Below are 13,586 nucleotides of genomic sequence, written 5' to 3' on the forward strand. Positions count from 1 at the left end.
TACAGAGACTTTATCCCAACTATATTTTCTGTTGTAACACCACCATCTCCTCTAGAGGAGCAAATTGAAACCCTCTTCCACAAGGGGGCAATAGAACTAGTGTACAGGGCCCAAAGACATCATGGATTCTGTTCAAAGGATTTCACCATCTCCAAGAAAGATGGAGGCCTCCAGCCTGTATTAGATCTTGCAATGCATTTATAAGATGCAAGGAAGATGTCTAGTGTCCTTCCACTTCATCACATTGGAGCACAGTTTGCCTCAGTATGAATAAAGGACATCTATTTCCACATCTCCACTAGCCAGAGCACCACCAGTTCCTCCCCTTCACCTTGGGGGATGTACTTTTCAATTTAGAATTATTCTATTTAGCTTGCACCTTGAGTGTTTGGAACAGGGATGGTGGCACCTTAATTATGGAATGCCCTCCCTGATGAGAGTCAACCTGGCACTTACCTGGTGCCACACAGGTCTTTATGTATTTCATAAAATAAATAAAAAATCTCTGAGGCTTCCCCCCCTCTCTCTTGGAACATTTTGATTTTTCTGGGTTTTAAATGCTGTTTCACTGTTTGTGCTGGTTTTTAGGTCAAAAATTAATTGGGTTTTTTATGGTTTAATTTGCATATTGTCTGCTGTGTGTGAACCTCCCAGAGGACTTTGTTGATTGGGTTGCCAACAAATTTTCTAAATAAAAAAATTGGGAGCAAAAATCCTGCATGTAGCACGGGTGGGCAAAAAACCCTGCTACTGTAGCATAGGAAAGCAGGGTATGGTTGGCCTTATTGCCGAGGCAAGGACAAGGATGTTTTCTGGGGGTCAGTGGCTGTGAACAGATGTGAGAGAGTGAAGGTAGGGTTTTTTTAAAATATATATATATGTCGAAACCAAATTGCAACTTCTTTTGCGGGGATAATAACATACCATGAAAATTCAGTGCAGCACTAATCTATAGGCAGTTACCAATATTCATTGGGCTGTTTTCATTCTCTAATTTATCCCAATAGGAACAATGGCAATTATAATGTTAAATTTCACATAGCTAGGTAGAAAAACAGTGCATGCTTTCAAGCATCCTGGACCAGAATTTTGGATACTGCTGGCGATTGAGGAAGTTTGTGGACAGGGAAGCTACTACACCAATTTGTGGACAAAAAACCATTGTAAATACTGCTTACCCCCAGCTGTCCAGAAATAGAGATTAGTTAACACATCAACGAATGTTTTGATAATATGTGGGGTGGAGGTAAAAACGAATCTAGTGTCATGATATATAATAATGAATGTGAACATAAATAAGAAATTTCTATTGCTTTTGAAGCAGGCTCTGAAGATGCCTATTTGGCGTTGTCATGCCATTCCCAGGCAAACACTGACTAAAACAAATGGGGCAGTAGGAGGAATTAAATAAAATTTGTCTGGTCTTAGAGAGTGCTGTGGAAATGCAGTGCCTAGTGGCCAGGTGGAGGAACTTAATCTGCTTAAAAACAACAACTTCTGTACATCTTCTTTTTTCTGTTTTCTATGACAATTTGCTGGCTTGGCTATTTTTGGTTCACATGTTTAGACTCTTTGTTTTTTCTCTGCATGCTGCTTACATATGAACAGAAAGGGTTCAACTAGCTAGTCTCATAAGCTAAAAGCTTGCCTTGCTATTAATGCTCATCTCTGAGCTCCACAAAACTGAAATAAAGAAGGTGATCACCCAAAGATGCATCCCCCTTTAGCTGTATCACTCCATTTTTATTGAACTCCCTTCTCAGTGAAATTTTCCTGGTTTCCCTTTTATGTTATTTTTGATGCCCGGTAAAAATGTTTATTTGTCAGGCTTTCTAATGTGTACGCGCATACCTTATGCTGAATTCTCTTAAAAAACGAAACAAAAAACTTGGTTATAATCTGGCTGTTTGTTGCTTTTTTTGTTTTATTGATTATTGTTACAGTTTTATATTGCTAGTATCGTTCATTGGTAACCCATTTGGGGAGTCTTTGCCAGCCGAACCGCTTTCAGCAAAATGCGGTATATAAATAAACTCTGGTTAAAGAGTGGAATGGAGGAAAAAAATATCCAAGACAGCTAGCTAAATAAATAAATAAATAAATAAATAAATAAGCAGGCTGTTTAACTTGTAAGCTGCATAGTCGGAACATCCTAAAGGCAGTGACTGTCATCCTTTTAGTAAAATATGCATGGCACGCCACAATGCCTAATTGGTTGCTGTGTGCTGTATTGTCTTTGGGCTGCGGTCATGGAAGTTTAGCAAGGTTGTGGGTCCCCCCCCCTTAACCCTGCTTTGTAACATGTCAGCGCTGTCGTTCTTGGGTCTTTACAAAATGCGTACCTCCACGAATACCAGATTGTTTACTTGGCAAGGAACCTGAGAAATCTCAGAGCAGGGATGATTTCTGCGTGCCTCTTGGCCTATTTTATGCAGGTAGCAATGCGTTCATGTATAATTAAAGCGATGGCTCAGAAGTGCTGCATCAAGCAATTCCATGGCTCTTAATTTTTTATGAGGCACCTGTTCGGAGTGGAGGCATTGGTGACATTCCTACTTACCCAGATAAGCTTCAATAATATGTTTTCTCTTTATGAAACAAGTTTTATTTATTTTTCAAGTGCAGTTTGGGGCTTAAGTGTGTTTGGTGATCATCTTGTTGGAAGGAAATCTCCGCCTCCTGTTTCCTTTGCTGCCGTAAAAAAAGATGTCTCTGGCTTATGTGCAATGCTTTAAGTAACTGAATTACAATATTTGCTAGTACTGGAGTTAAATGTAAATTGGAAAACATGTAACATCAGGGGAGTTGACTCCATCGCTGTGTGCATGTATGATCTTTTGTATTTCCTCATTCCGTCTCAAAAGAAAGAATCTTAGCACCTGCCGTTGTTTCAGATTTACCTAAATACAAGAATAACCTTGAACTTAAGCGTCCAATAAAAGAAAAAGGGGAAAAACCAAAAGTAGATTGGATAGCGGTGATGTCTAGGTTAATTTTGTTGAAAGCGAAGAATGTAGGCTTGAATTGAAAGGAACCTTGTGTATTGTCAGGTTGTGCTGCTGAGAAAGAAAATCTCTGGTATGGGAATTGACTGTACTCTGGTTTAGCACCTCTTAGTTTTTGTCTTGACACCAGTCTGAATGCAATTTTGCCATGCAATGCCATAGACACTGGCACTTCTTTGACTTCTTGCTGGAGTGGAAAAGCCCTAAATTGATTGGGATTGGTACATTGGTACATTTGAAATTCTATCTAGTAAGCACTGCTATTTTTTACCATGTTAATTTTACATGCTGTACAAATACCTTCAGCTTGTCAAAAACCCCAAAGCATCTGAGCTGAAATACTTGACTAGGGAAAAATTAATAAAGTATCCTTACTGTTGATGATATTAAAACAATGTCAAAGTGTTGCTTTGGAAATCCTTATTGTTGGACTTCTTGTAAATATGAGCCATTAAAACTCAAATGGCATATACTTCTTTACATTGTTTAAAGTTTAAGCAAAAAACCCAGTAAACTTATATTAACTTTCAACTCCTCTAAAGGACTATGCATTTATACTGGTCAGGTTGATAAGCCATAGTAGAAATTTGCTATGAACCGCCACCGTTCCGATCAGTTGTGCCTTCTTTCCTCCTCATTGTCCTGGGTAAGAAACAATTATGGAGCAGCTGGCTAACAATTATGTATGAACCAGTGCTCATGGTTTGCGTCTCTCCAAACAAACCACAAGCAAAAGCCAGGATTTGTTCTTGGCTTAACATTTGTAAGAAGCACACCACAAGTGCTGGTTCACATGTGATGGTAAGACAGCCATTACATGGTTTGTTTTCTGGCTTGGAAAAGGGAGAAGTGAAGCAGGCACAATGTTTGCGGTAAAGCATGGTTTGTTTCTGATCTTGGGTTACCACTATGTGTGAACGATTATTATTATTATTAAAATTAAAATTTGTATACCACCCTTCATTTGAAGATCCCAGGTGGTTCATAACACAAAAATACAAAATGAGAATACAGAGTGCATAATAAAACAAAACTACTGTATGTCATTTATTATATATGTTATGTATGTACTGTACACACGTTACAGTTATAAACGGGAAATCTTATTGATGGGTGGGGCATAAATCCCTCAAATATTTAAATATTGGTGATATAATGCCTCCAGTGTGCTTAATGGAATACAAGAAGGAAGATCCCTGCCTCCCACAGCTTACAAAATGGAACTTTACACTAGGTAAACATGAAGAGGAGGGAGGGGTAGACAGGATCACTAGCCACCTAGATTGTGTTGTATGCACATGCAGCCAGTAGTCTTTTAAGTGAGCATATGGAGCTAGCATGACTGTTTAAGCTTGATCCAAGAAGCAGCATACGGCTCTCTTCATATTGCCTAGCATTAAAGGATTGTAGCTGGTATCTAGCTTGCAAGTGCTGGAAAATACTCCTGCATTCATAAATGTGGTCCCCCCCCTTTGGCCCTTGAGTAGTCTTTTTACATTGAAACCGTAATTCCAGCTAGTACGGTAGTTCTCTCTCTCTCTCTCTCTCTCTCTCTCTCTCTGTGTGTGTGTCCAAGTGGTTGGGTTGAGCCCCATCTTGAAGGTACAAATTTTAAATTAGGCGTTCCCAGAATATCTTTTGTTCAATGATCAGGAGCTTGTCCTCATTATATGCTTAAAAGGGACTCTTTATTATTATTGTTTCACATATTCAGGACTGAAAGTTTGGGGGCTCTTATGCTCTGACAAGCTTAATTTATGGCTGTTAGCATGCCAAAATATGCTGTATTAAGCCAAGGGCTTACCTCTTACACATTAATTATATTCTGCCCCCCTTATGCTACTTCAACATCTGGTTGACATCTTGGGAGCAGAAAAAGCTGTTACTTGGCGAGAGTCACAACCTCCGTTGTGTAGCTTGCTGGGCATTTCCTGGACATCTTATTTTTTTGCCATCTGTAGTACAGTTGTTGCACATTCCATACATGTATATTTAACTTCCTTCCTCAGGAAATGAGAGCAGGGAATTCACAAAGGATTTAAAAATACATTTTTGGCCTCATTTCAGTCTGTTAAAAGGCACTAGTTTATAAAACCCCCACTATGGATTTGTGTGTGAATTTAGACAACATGTGGGTACATGTGGGCAGGGGGACAAATACATTGAATCTGCTAATACTTTTAGTCAACTTTATAGTGCTCTTCTACAGCTTCTATTCATCTTAATCAGGATTAGATTAATTTTAATCAGTGCAATTGTGAAATAAAAGTGGTTTTTTTAAATGACGTTTCCAACTTTCTGTTTCATACATTTCCAGATCAGGTGTGTATGCTAAATGGTTGCTATCATAATCAAACAGAAAGGTGTCTTATAATTAAACTTGCATTGACATTTAGTTGGTCACAATAAAGGTGGTTTTGGGTTGATATTTTTGGATCATATGTTCTCACATACGTTGTGCAAATGGTCTCTGGCATTGTGGCTTTTTGAGAGGATATATACTGAGACCTTATGTGGATTCAGTAGAAGATTCTGGCTGGCGTACGAACATCCATGGGCACTACATTGGTGACCTGTGAACCCAGTCCAGTTTATTCCCACTGCCAGCTGCACTTTAGGGGTCTTTTTCTAGTCCCCTTGTCTGCAATCTTCTTAACTGGAAGCACTGGGAACTGAATCTTTGATCCTGTGGGGATGAGGTTGATGCTCTGCAACTCAACTATGGCTTCTGTCTTAAACCTTTGTGTTGGCAGCTGACTCTTTATAGTGTAAAAGGTACTATCCAGGTGCATAATCCAAAACTCCTGGGTCATACAGTTCTCATCTCTGATATGAAACTATGGATTTCTGGTTGGCAACCTCTCCACTGTGTGAGGACACAAGCCAAGCCATTTAACTTTTTCTCAAGTGCCCAGAAGTTGCCAAAGGCAGGGGCTGATATTTATTCAGCAGAAAGGTATTTATTCTTTGTAGTCTCTGTGGATTCACATCAGCAGGATCTGAGCCTGCATCTTCAGGTTTCTACTTGGTTTCAGCCCACCACGGCAGTCCAACTCTTTGTTGGACTCTGCACTTTGGGACTTGGATGCTGAGCCATGTCAGCTGACTTGTGGTGCTTTGCAAGCCCCACTTTTGTGATGCAGATCTGGATTGGATCTTCCAACTTTAGTAGCAGAGAATTGGACCAGGACTGTGGTGTTGGGGGATTTAACTCGTAATTCTCTGCATCTACTGCTTTTTCCTTGCTGTAAAAGTGTCCCCCACACAAATTGCAATTAGCCATGGAAGGGATAATAGATGGGTACCCTTTTTGTAGTTTGGCCTGAGCTCTTGAAGTAATATTGCATTTGTTATTAGCTTTTTGAGCCAGAAGGAAGGATCCTTAAAGCACGTTACATTAAAAATGTGTGTAGATATATTGTAGCTGTATCTATCTACCTGGTGAAGGTTAAGGTAAGGTAAAGGTAAAGGGACCCCTAACCATTAGGTCCAGTCATGACCGACTCTGGGGTTGCGGCACTCATCTCGCTTTATTGGCCGAGGGAGCCGCCGTACAGCTTCCGGGTCATGTGGCCAGCATGACTGAGCTGCTTCTGGCGAACCAGACCAGCGCACGGAAACACCATTTACCTTCCCGCCGGAGCGGCACCTATTGATCTACTTGAACTTTGACATGCTTTCGAACTGCTAGGTTGGCAGGAGCAGGGACCGAGCAATGGGAGCTCATCCCATCACGGGGATTCAAACTGCCAACCTTCTGATTGGGAAGCCCTAGGCTCTGTGGTTTAACCCACAGCCCCCCCCCCATGTCCCATCTACCTGGTAGTGCTTGAAATTATCCCTCTGCCCTCAATACAGTTCCCAATATGTTATTGTGGATGTTCTTGTTGACTTGCAATTCCTGAATGCTAGCAGTTGAGTGACCTTTTCCCAAGATAAACATTTTTTTCCTCTCTCTTCTACCTGGGACAGCAGATTGTCTCATTTTCCAAGAACAGAGAATGAGCAATCTAGTGCAGAACACATAGTTCTCAAATAGTTACCGTAAAGGCTGTTCTTCTAGTGTTGTGGTTTGGAGCTTCCTGGATAGCTCAATTGGTAGAGCGTGAGACTCTTGATCTGAGGTTGGACTAGATGACCCTTGTTGTCCCTTCCAACTCTACAATTTTATGATTCTATGTATATAAATAACCTCTGGGGAATTCTGCTTATGCAGTGGGACTTTCCTGCTTCCTTCCTAATGCAGTCCCTTACACCCCTTCAGAAAAATCCATTACTGGTGACCATGAGACCTTTTGGAAAAGCACCCCATGTAATGGTGGTGGAAACTGCATCAGCTTCAGATGTTCTGCTGTCCCCATGCAAGCAGAAGTGTTTTTGCTTGTTACGCGAGGGGCTTTTTGGATCTCAGCCTGTATTATTTATTTACAAATGCATTAGAAAATGATCATAGAGTATTCATTGTTTAGCAATTACCTAGGCTATACTTATATTTTTGAAATGAGAGGGTGTAATTTCTAATTATATACTTCAAATAACAACAACAGCAATAAAAGCCCTTGTCAAATTCAGCAACAAATAAACACCGATTATGGGTAAATTGTTTCAATATCTTCACTTAAACCTTGTAATCTAAATGCTTAGAAGGAATTGAAAGAGCTATTAAACGTGGCTGGAATTAGTTGGAGTGTTGAGAGTGAGCTAGGGTCCAACTTCTTGAAAGTAAATAAAATCAATGTGTTACCATAGGCAAGTTACTGAACCATGTAATTAGTTTTTTTCCTATGAAAATAAGACATTATATTGAGGCAACGGCAGAGCAGTATGTATTCTAGTTATATGAAAATTAAACAATCATTAAAAGATTGCATTTTTTAAAATGTTGCCTGAGGGGAAAATCTAATAAGACAGCTTTTTTTCTTTTTGCCATTTATTGGGGAAATTTGAGCAATATTTTTTATAATGGTAGATGTATTTGCTTTAGGGAGAATCCTTTTTTCTAGTGAAATAAAGTCACTTAACTGTGTAAAGTAAATTTAAGTTAGCTTCCAGTAAGATCTGCATTAATAGAATTCATTGCTAGTGCCTGTGTTGTGTACTGAGTCATTCTATACAAAGGGAGAGCTAATCTTACAAATAGATGAACTGTTACCTTGGAATGTGCATTTTCCTCTTACAACCAATAATTGTTGCTCTCAGACTGACTCGCTCTGTTGTTAAAGAGCGTGAGGTTCTGTGTTGCCCTTGTTTGTATTGTAAGAGGCAGATGAGGGTTGTACAAATAATTTTTCATGTTGAGCTATCATTATATTTCATGCATATTATTTATTTGTCCTTAAAGAACAGCAATATCAAATTTCTGGAGTTCTGTTTTTGATTCCTATTCTTTATATCTCATTAGCCAAGACTAGGGCATGGCTTTATTCTTTATGCCTATAGATTTACACAGTCAACAGTGACATGTGTTGACCTGCTTTCAATGTAATTAGGGTCATGATCAGTTAAAGGTGGTCTGCAGTGATATGGAAAGCAAAACAATTTACAGAAGGAAAGCTTTAAAAAATTTAAAACCAGATAGTAAACAGCAATTTAAACATCAAGGGAGAGAATGAAAGCAAAACGATAGAATAAGTTGTGGACCCTTGTGTAAATCTGGTCCCAAAATAAGGCAAAGCTGCTTCTATGATCATGCCCCTTGGCTAGTGTTTGGCGTAAATAATGTACATTCTTAAAAACATCTCAGTATTGTTTTCTATGACATACTTTTTATTCCATGACACGCTTCCACAGTCCTCTTCACTGTACATATGAAGAAAACTATGGAAATGTGTGTGTGTGGCTTGCTGGAGCAGTAGTACCTAGGGAAGTGGCCTTAAATCATGTGTTGAAGTTTATTGCTTGTCCCCAGTTCCTTATTTGCACAGAGGTTCAAAACACCTCTGGGTCAGAAAAGTTTTTATTTTATTTTAACTGAAGTCTATACAGTGGTACCTCAGGTTACATACACTTCAGGTTACAGACTCCGCTAACCCAGAAATAGTGCTTCAGGTTAAGAACTTTGCTTCAGGATGAGAACAGAAATCGTGCTCTGGCCATGCGGCAGTAGGAGGCCCCATTAGCTAAAGTGGTGCTTCAGGTTAAGAACAGTTTCAGGTTAAGTACGGACCTCCAGAACGAATTAAGTACTTAACCTAAGGTACCACTGTATGTCCCTTAACCTCATAGTAAGCTTTGAAATATCCCACAATATCCTAACTGTCCATAACCCGGGACACAATCTCCTTCAAGGCGCAGAATACTTTTATCCAGTCAAAATTGCTGTGTTTGTGTAGCACTCATGAATGCATGATTATCTCAGATGACAAAAACAAACAAGGAATTAAAGGTGTGTGCCCCACAGTAAGTTTTGGGGCACCACAAATCATAAAATCATATGCCTACACATCCAGGAGAATGTCCTTTGAATGCAGTCTTCTTATAATTATGTCACACCCTGTGCTTTCCTGAGGCACAAGATGCTGTCAAATACGGCACCCTGTGTTATTCACTCTTCTGCAAAAGTGTGTGATCTTTTCTTTGGGGTCTGTAGCAGAACGTGTATATTTCCAAGCCCATACCAAAGAAAACCTCCATATCTCATTGTAAAGAAAATGCATGTATCTGTCGTCCCAGAAAGTAGTTACTCAAATTGCAATTGAATTGATGAGATTCTACCTCATTGGAAAAGCTGTAGGCACGTGCCCATCACAACAAACACACAGTTGAGGGGTGGGTGGGGAAATTGACTACAACTAGGCTGTGTAGATTTCACTAAGGAGTGGGCCACTTTCATGTGGTCCTCAGTGCCACAGCCTGCCCTACATCTCCTCACTTGCCTCCCTTGCTTCTGAGACATGCCATAATATTTTGCTTGGACCAGCGCGTGGATATAACTTCATGTTGTTGTTTTTTGAAAGAAAAATATGTCATTACTCTAGCAGTGTGTGCTTCACATTTTTCAACTAAATTTATTTTCCTTAATTTACTTGACCTGTAAGCATTTCTGTTCAGGCAGGAGATAATTAAAGAGCCCGCTGGATATCAATGATAGACTTCATTTTAAATAACTTAATAATGAATGTGGGAAACAATGCTTATTAGTAAGGCATTTAAGGACATAGGCACAGAAAGAGCATCAAAGTGATTGAAATGATAGTTTTATTATGTCTGTCTAGAATCACCGTCTTCCCATGCTGAGCTCTTCCCTTTTCCTCATCTGTTTTCATGAGATCAAGTAATTATCCCTGCAGCTTCTCTGAAGGAACCACTCCAGCTTGCTAAAAGCACATAGTGCTGAAAGTTAGTACAGTCTAACCTATTCCATTTTAAGGAAAACATTACTTGGTTTTGCATTTGCAGTTCTTTCATGTGCAGAATGCAAATGCATTTTGCCGTTTTTCAAAATTGAGTGCATATATTTAGGTAGCCTGCTGGAGAAAAATGAAAATATGGTATCAGTTTTGCATAATATGATCAGAGCTTTCTCTTGGGAATATGGGGCTAGAGAAGTAAGAACTTAGAAACGGTTGACATTATAACAGAAGTTCCGATATTTTTCTGAGCAACATTAACACACATACTGGAAGTTACAGTCTGGCAGACAGAACATGGTGCTAGGTGTGCCCAGAAGTTAGTGTCCTTTGGTAGTATTTCTGTTTTGAAATATCAGCTTTCAAGGACAGCTCCTCATAAAATACATGACAGTAGTCAAGCCTGAAGATTGGGGTTGGTGGGGTAGAAGGCAGAGAGACCAACAGTGGATGGAACCAAAGCCAGGGAAATGAGGGGCCAGATGGGACTTGTTCACCTGGAGAATGAAAACAGTGATCTTTAACCTCCACTGCCTTTCAGGGCATATTTGGGAAGAAAAATGGCTAAGGAGTGAACCCTGCACTCCCTGGAGTGGAGTACGCCTCCTTCTGGCAACTCCTTCCGCTAAGCCCGGGACAAATGTATTACTTTCTTTTCCTTTGGACTACGTTAGTGCATCTTGTCATCTGGGCAGCCCAGGGCCTCCATACAAATTGCCCAGGCTTGTTTTACTGTTAACTCATCCCCCAAGATTTGATTAGCTTAGTGTTACTTGTTTACACAGCAGGGAGCTGTAGATATGGTTGTTATTAAAGGCAAATGGTACTGGAAAGGAGGTAACTGTTTATCAGGAGACATTTCCTATGAGAATTGACACTTAGCTAGACAATTATTAGTCACGGGCCCTTTTTGTGGGAGGCAATACTAATAGACTCCAACTGAGGAGTGAACATCATCATAGGGTCTTGAGCATTCAAGCTTGGGTAGGTTGCCTGCTTGTTAACACTTGTCTCCTGGCATCTTGGTTGGGGGTTGTTGTTTTTTTAAATAGCTAGATGGAGTGCTTAAGATATACTAAACACTGGGTTGCTCCAGCATACCATCTTTGAAGAATGTTAAATGAGGTCCAGTTTTTAAATGTGTCACTAGGTGGGCTAAAACGGTTTACGTATGTGATGCTGCATGTGGTTGGCTTTGCTTCAAATTCTGACCCTCAGCCAGTATGTGTGTAGAATTAGCTGTCACAAACCCATAGCCCCAGTGGGTGAAACTGATGTCCTGTAATGCTTTAGACATAGCAAATAAGGGTCTGGTATTGTGATCAGTGTAAAATGGGAGGCAAGCAAGCAATTTTAGTGTGGCATTGCATTAGAATATTGGCTCTAGTTGTTGGTGATATTGCAAAGGAAGGAGGTAAGAAACTCTCCCGCTTGCCACCTTTAAAGCAGATTTTTGCACACCTGTGCCTTTCTAAGTACCAATAATATAATGAAGTTATAATTGGAATATTTCAACCACTGTGGCAACAATTTTGGAAGAGTGAGCAAAATCCACCAAATTGACTCATAAAATATTATCTAGTCTAAGAACTACAGTGGTACCTCGGGTTAAGTACTTAATTCGTTCCGGAGGTCCGTACTTAACCTGAAACTGTTCTGAACCTGAAGTACCACTTTAGCTAATGGGGCCTCCCGCTGCCGCCATGCCGCCAGAGCACGATTTCTGTTCTCATCCTGAAGCAAAGTTCTTAACCTGAAGCACTATTTCTGGGTTAGTGGAGTCTGTAACCTGAAGCGTATGTAACCCAAGGTACCACTGTACATTACAATTATCTATCTATCTATCATCTATCTAATTTCTATATCTCCCTTTATCTGAGGATCACAGGGCAGTTTACAGCATAAAAGCACAAAAATACATAACATAGTAACAAACAAAAACAACACCCCTCACACAATTTAAAAGGCCATAGATTGTTTAATTAGTCAAAGACTAATACAAGCAAACCATAATCTACTGTGAGCTTTTTTATGCTGATTCCAAAAGCACTCATTAAACTGTGAAATCTTGTGTATGTCTATTCAGAAGTAAATCCTCTGAGTTCCATGGGACTTTCTCACAAGAATGCTTGTGTAGTATTGCAGCCTAAATTACTTTTCAAAAATGTATTTTGCATCCTTTTGCATTAATCTTGTGAGGTAGATCATGTGGCAGACTTACTTTCATGGCAACTAACTGTGAACATGCAAGAGTGACAATTGGCCTGTGGTAGGTTGCGCTTGAGGCTAGGTCTTCTAAGGGAAATAATATACATTTCTGGACCATGCTGACTCTAGTTATTCTGCATTAGATATTAATTTCCATACTCCCCCCCCCCAAAGGTGTGTTTTTGCATTTTAATCTCTTGGTGCTGCATACTGCAAACCTGTGATATTTTACTTAGTTTTGATTTTACTAAAATGAAAAAAAAATACTTTGACTTTGTAGATGCTGCTAAAATTATCTAAATATTCGAGGATAGTTTGTTTTCTCTGGCTTCTTGGTGTTATCTTTAGAAGCAGAGAGTAGAAAGATAATGGCTGGCAGATGTGCCTTTCAGTTTCAGAGAGCAAGGAGAAGGAGTAGCTGCTGACATGCCTTTTTCTGTGCTTTTTGTCAGTTGGAAAAGCTGGTGATAAGTTGTTGTTTTCCTTAGTTTCCATTGGTTTACAAGAAGGTCCGCCCCCCCCCATTTACTATATTGTTTACTAGTTGTTTGCCTGAATGTCACTGATGTTAAATTCTGTGTGATGATCTTCATTTCTTGGATAGAAAGTGGCCAAAACTTGAGGAAGTGGCAGTTTGAATGGAAATCTATATGTCTCTTTTAGAAAAAGGAAAGTTTTTCATAGCCTGAGTTAGAATCCTTAGTCAGAACTGAACTTTCCACCAGTGTGAAAGAGTCTGTGTAACATACTGAGAAACATTTTCCAAATTGCAAATAGTGCTGCTTTCAGACAGCTTGAATAGAAGCCACTGCACCTGTTACTACAAAGTATAGGAGGACCTAACCTTTAATTGCCTTGGAAACCCATGTGTGAGTTAATCTGTCTTGGGTGTGTAGTGCATGTACATGTCATGTATGTTACACTTTAGCAAGGATTCAGTTTATAATCTTGAATTCCTATGCTGAAATTTTGCTTGGAAACCTTGGATGTATTTAATATTATTAGAAGTTATGTCTTAAGTTTT

At 39.6% G+C, this 13,586-nt stretch overlaps 1 protein-coding gene across 2 annotated transcripts in view; it reads left to right on the forward strand.

The window, feature by feature from the left end:
- Positions 1 to 13,586, forward strand: part of MED13L (mediator complex subunit 13L) — a 163,703-nt gene that overhangs the window by 31,076 nt on the left and 119,041 nt on the right. The window lies entirely within an intron of this gene.

Source organism: Podarcis gaigeae (assembly GCF_964106915.1).
Source record: "Podarcis gaigeae genome assembly, chromosome: 16".
Lineage (NCBI taxonomy): Eukaryota > Metazoa > Chordata > Lepidosauria > Squamata > Lacertidae > Podarcis > Podarcis gaigeae.